At 46.0% G+C, this 5,940-nt stretch overlaps 1 long non-coding RNA gene across 1 annotated transcript; it reads right to left on the reverse strand.

Annotated features, from left to right (window-relative positions):
* Window positions 1-2,305: 2,305 nt before the first annotated feature.
* LOC149916876 (uncharacterized) lies at window positions 2,306-4,972 on the reverse strand. The gene is made up of 4 exons (XR_016468965.1): window positions 4,736-4,972; window positions 4,004-4,137; window positions 3,033-3,159; window positions 2,306-2,523 (listed from the first exon to the last, which is right to left on the reverse strand). It is a non-coding gene; the product is annotated as an uncharacterized LOC149916876 (long non-coding RNA).
* Window positions 4,973-5,940: the final 968 nt, after the last annotated feature.

Below are 5,940 nucleotides of genomic sequence, written 5' to 3' on the forward strand. Positions count from 1 at the left end.
AGAAGCAGGCTGAGAAACAGCATTTGAGGATGGCATGGAAAAAACAGCAAGTCATGAGAGAGTCAGGCAGGTGAACCTCTCTCATCCTCTTCTCACCCTCTTCCCTCACCCTCTTCTCCCTCAAAATCAGCACCAGTACTTTCTAGCAATATTCCCAATGCTTTCTATGAATCTCCACATCACTTTCTAGAAATGACCCTGGCATCTTTCTAGGAATTTCCCACATTTCTTCCTAGGAATTTCCCCATTATTTTTTGGGAGCATCCCAGGTCATTTCTCAGGAATATCACATGTTGTTTTTTAAGGATTCTGTAGAATGTTTTCTAGGAATTTCTGCTTTGTTCTCTAGGAATATCCTGCAGGGATCTATCACACATTTTCTCAGAATTTTCCAGAGTTATTTTTAGGAAGCTCCATGCTATTTTCTGGAAAATTTTTAGGTTGTTTTCCAGATGTTTGCCCCAAGACTTCCAAGAGCTTCCCCAACTACTTTCAAGGAATTTCCTATGTTGCTTATGTCCCAAGATGTTTTTTAGGAATCTCCCAAGAAGTTTTCTAGGATTTTTCTTGTTGGTTTCCAGGAATTTTCCCTTTTTGTTTACCTGGAATTTCTCTTCTTCTCCCCCTCTCGCCTTTTATCTTTTTTGATTTTGTTTAATTTTTAATTTTTTTAGAGTGCTTCCCAGGAATTTAACAGAATCATAGCATCATTAAGATTGGAAAAGACCTCTAAGATCACCCAGTCCAACTCCAACCGACTCCATCATGCCCACTGACCACGTCCTTCAGTGCCACATCCCACTGGTTGTTCTGGAACACCTCCGGGGATGGTGACCCCCACCAGCTCCCTGGGCTGCTGTGCCACTGCATCACCGCTCTTTCAGAGAAGATTTTCCCAATATCCAACCTTCCAAGGAATAGTTGTGTATGTTTTTTAGGAATTCTCATCTACTTTCCAGAAGTTTTTATGTTTCTTTCTAGGAATTTCCACATTGCTTTCTAGAAATCTCCTCTTTGCTTTCCAGGAATATCCCACGTTACTTTCAAGGAATGTCCTAGTATGCTTACCAGGAAACTTGCAAATGTTTTCTCAGGATTTTCTGGGATCCTCTGTAGGAATTTCCTCTCTTCTTTCCAGGAATCTTCATGCTACATCCTAGCGATGTTCCCAAGGTGCTTTCCAAGAATCCTACAACACTTTTTTAATGTATGTGTGTGAGTTACCAGACCTTTTCTGCTTTCATGCAGGTCTGCTTGAGGTTGGGGAAGTGGCTGAAGTGGCTCCCTGAAGGCCTTTTGCCTTTTTTTAGGGCCTTGGTTTAGTGGGAAATATTGGTGGCAAGTGAATGCTTGGACTGGATCTTAGAGTTCTTTTCCAACCTTAAAGATTTTATGATTTTATGATTATTCCTCTTCTAGATTTTGTGTGGAATTGTGCTTATAATAGCAGCCCTGGGAATCCCTCCCTTGCTGTGCTCTGAGCAGCCAGCTCTGGTGTTTTGTTCTACCATGCTGCTTCTAAGCTTCTCTCCAGCTTCTTTCCTAAGTGAACGTCTATCTGCTGCTCACTCAGGGAGCTTACTGTGCTCCTTGCAGTAACTCAGGTGTTGAAGCATCATTTGTTGAAATGGTCTTCAGCCATGCCTTGTGCTCTGCTTCAGCAATAAAAACAGTGCTGAGGACATTTCTCTTTTTCCACACACTTAGTTTTCATTCCAGCCACAACCAAGCTGCCCAGCTAGGGCAATCACAGAGCATGCTGAAGAAGGCACCTGGATCAGCAGCTGAAGTGGGGATGTTCGCCATCTCTACAATATGGTCCCATTAATCTCTTAAGAAGTTAATGTGGTTTGCACGTAATGCCTGGAGATGAAAGTTGGGCTGCAGTTTTTAAGGCGTTAGCAAAATCCTGGTGAAAGCTAATAGCAAAATCCAGGGAGAGATCCAGAACTCATCTGATAGTTTCAAACCTTTGATGTGACGCTGATTTAGGGAGTGACCTTGGGTGTGACCTTGGATCCCCATCAGCTTTGGACATGACTGAGCCAGCAAGGACAGCCGGGCCTTTCTCTGCTGCTGTCAGAAGTGGAGCAGGTTTATTAAAGCTGAAACTTTCAGAGGGCAAAATGAGAACAGCCTTGACAAATGGCTCAGATAAAAAAAAACAAAACAGCCCTGAAATTCTTGAAAGGTCCCACTTTAACAATCAAGATAGCAATTTGAAACACCCTTGTTCCACCATTTAGGCTGATTATTAACAGCATGTTCAGAGACTACTGAAACAAAACATTTTAATTGACCCCAACCAGTTGGTTTTGTTTTAATTTTGTTTCATTTTTCAATTCACAGAAGCTTGAGATTTTATCTTTCATCTTCAGCTGGAACAGGAGGAAAAGAAGAAATCTCCAGAAGCTTTGTGAAGTCATACCCAGAAGAAAGGCTTGTCTTTCTGTGCCACTGTGCTCCCTAAGCCTTCCTCTCCTCCAGACAAATAAGAATTGCAGCTCTCAGCTGGGTGTCCTCCTGCAAGCGAGCACACACAGCTGTTAACTGGGGAGGATGAGGCATGGGCACGTGTCCCTCTTGGCTGCTGTTGTCACGGGGCTGGGGACGCATCCCAGAGCAGAAGATGGGTTGGTCAGGGTAACACTGAAAGGTCCTTAATCTGGATTCTATGTCGCTTATTCATCTCAGAAAACACATGTCCAAACTCTCTGCGGTGCTCACGTGTGGGGATTGCTGAGCTCAGGCTGCCAGCAGCACTCCCTGTGAAGAAGCAGCAGATAACCTTTTGCTGGGCTCACCCCAGTGTGTGCAGTGCAGCTCTCCAAGCAAACACGACAGCTGTAAATAAGCAGCTCATTTGAATGCTGTGCCTTCCTTGAAGAAGGAAAGCGCTCGAGTGTGTTAAGGGGCAGCTATTTGTTTTCCTCAGCTCCCATTGAGCTTTCCAATTAGCTAGAGAATGCATGCATGATGGAAGGAACTTCTGTTGAAGCAATCATGTACGCTCCCTGCTGTCGCACACCTACCTGGTAGGGGGGGATGAGAAGCAGCTCTCTCCAGAGTGGGGAGTTTCCTTCAAACCTTTGGGATTCCTCTGTGTGGGGGCACCTCATGGCTTTCAGGCCCTTGACATCCCCAGTGGGGCTTCAGTCCCTAGAATAAATTTCCAAACCTGGCGATAGGCTCCAGTAACCCCTGTGCTAAGAGCACCTTGAGTATCTCCATGCTTAGAGAAGAATTATGGTCCAGCCCAGGGGACAAAGGTGAAGTGCTTAGCAGAAGCTTGACATCATTTAAACTGTGGGATTATTCAGGATGAAGAAGGATGATGGATGGCAAAGGTGAGCATCAGAGCAGGAGTGAGGAGGGGCAAGAGGGATGTGTGCTGGACAAGGAGTTCCAAGAGCTCCTGTGTTGCTGGGGGCTCCTTGCATACCCCTCTCTCTGAAGCAGCAAGCAGGTCAGCATCCCCACTGTGCACAACTCAGGGTATTTTTCATCCCCGCTCCTTAATCCCAGCTATTAGGACCTCTGCCTGACACAGATGATTATTTCCAAGGAGCGCAGTCATTTGGAAAGGAACAAAATATTTTCATCAAGCAAGGAAATTCTCCGGAGAGAACAACAAGCAGTGAAACAAACTGGGTGGGTTGAAGCGAGGAGCAAGGAACTGTTGGGCACAGAGGGTGTGCAGGTGCTTTGCTGCTGCGTTTCACGCCTGGATACCTGGCTCATGTAGAAACCCTCCTGGTCACAGCATTGCTCCTGCAGCCTGCATGATGCTGGTTGCAAAGCTCTGAGGATGGGAAAATCTGTGCCATATTTTAAGATATTTTTAAATGATGGATGCTGGACACAGTGTTGTTAGCAGCATGGTCAGGAAAGCCATCTTTTTCACTTGAAAATTGATTGTGTTTGATCTGAGCTCTGGTGCGAGACAGTAATCGTGGCCCTCTGCAGTGTTGTTATTAAAAGGATCATCAAGTCAGAAGCTCACTTTCATGTCATTTCTAGTACATCTTCACACAGGCAGCAGGCTGGAAATCCATCCTGAACCCACCCAGAGCAGCTGTAGCTAATCCGCTTTGAATGGCTCCTGAGGGTGTGCCAGCCCCAGGGTTCAAAGGGGACCTAGAATCATAGAGACAGAATCATCTGAGTTGGAAGGGACCATTAAAGATCATCCAGTCCAACTCCCCTGCAATGAACAAGTACACCTACAGCTCCAGCAGGTGCTCAGAGCCTTGAGGGGTACTGGCCATATCCAAATGTTGTTTTGTGTTTATGATGAAGGACAAAAGCCATCCCTCCTTGGAGATCTGGGCTGGTCTTTGTGACTTTGGGCTGAGGAAGGCTTATGGGATGGTATAAATAAGGAAGAAATTCAAGTGGGGACTTTGATTGTGACTATGCAGAAGCAGGTTGCACCAGGTTATGGGAGGCACATTGAGTGTGGGGATGTGCACCCAGGCTGTGTGATGCTCTGCCAACTCTGGGAACCATCAGTCATGTTGCCAGAGGGTGCATGGGGTCATTATACAAAGAATGAGGCAAGTGGAGGCTTGGGGAGTGGGAGGCAAAGTGGGGAGATTAGCCAGTGGGATATACTGGTCAGCTCTCCCACCACCAGTAGTATGAAAAAGGAACATGAAAGGGAGTGTTAATTTGGCTCCAATGAACCTGTTCATAGCCTCACAAGTAATATTTTCCCTTTCACCCTGCTGCTTACCCAGCATGTCTCTGCAGAGCTGCATTAGAGGCGAACTTGAGGTCTGCAGGTTATACCACAGTTATCTTTCTTTATTTGCTAATTTTCCTTTGAAACAGTTTTGGTTGGTTAGTTGTTGTTTTATTCCTTTCTTTCCCTGTAATTCAAAATTTCCCCAAAATGCTGAGGTCTGCAGCATTGCCTTAATGCTGGTCAATGGGTGGGCAGGTGGGAGTAGGACCAAGATGATCTTCAGAGGTCCCTTCCAACACCTACAATTCTCCAATGCTGTGACTTCATAATGCTGCTCTTTCAAGAGCCATCTATATCTTTTCCTGAGTTTCTCAGAGGACAAGAGATTAAGCTACATGGGGACAGAAGAGAATTCCTCTGTAGTACTCATGTTGCTAATTAGTTTTCTAAACACATAATAAGGTGCCACAGCTGTAGCATGGATCCTGTCGACCTTTCAAGTTGTAAAGCATACTTACCAAATGCCAAGCTGCCTGAAAAACACACAAAGTGTAGTTTTCTTGGCTCTTCTCTGTTATATGGGTTTTTTTGAGGGATGGAGTTGAAAAAGGCATCTCACCAGAGTATAGACAGTCATGAATAGAGAGGGGTCTCATAGAGCATCTGTCCCACAGTGAAATCAAGCTTGGAAGGATCTTTAGGCAAGACCAGAGCCCTAAGCCTGTGTGACTTCAAGAGATTTGCAGAAACCATGGCCACAGGCCAACAGTGCTCCATTGGAGGACCGAGCAGCAGAGATGAGGCCAGCAGGCCAGCCGCATCCACAAAGCCCTAATGCGGCTTAGCGATGCGATCCCATAATAGTCAGCTTGTCCAGCAAAAGAAACTCTAATTCAGCCTGTGTGTTTATTTAGGGAGATAGTCATTTCCTCCAGCCCAGCTTCCCTGCTCCTGTGCCCAGCTAATCACCTGCCAAGTGGCTGGAGGTGACAGACCGGAGGAGGGAGTACAGAGCAATGAGAAATCATTTCTGTGGGTGATTTTTAATATCCAGGAGACAGTGGCAGACAGCAGAATGATGGAAGTGTGGACGCTGGCAGCTCATCTGCCAGGAGCTGCCTGTCCTACGGCAAACAGATGGGCCTTTCAGCATGCGTTCAGCGGGGGAGAAGCCTGCAGTGTTACATGAAAGGGGAGAAATGTGCCAAAGAGTGAAGTCTCAGGGAGGGCAGCATCCCTACAGCCAGCTTTTG

This window comes from Phasianus colchicus, chromosome 9, assembly GCF_987193195.1.
Source record: "Phasianus colchicus chromosome 9, bPhaCol1.hap1.1, whole genome shotgun sequence".
Lineage (NCBI taxonomy): Eukaryota > Metazoa > Chordata > Aves > Galliformes > Phasianidae > Phasianus > Phasianus colchicus.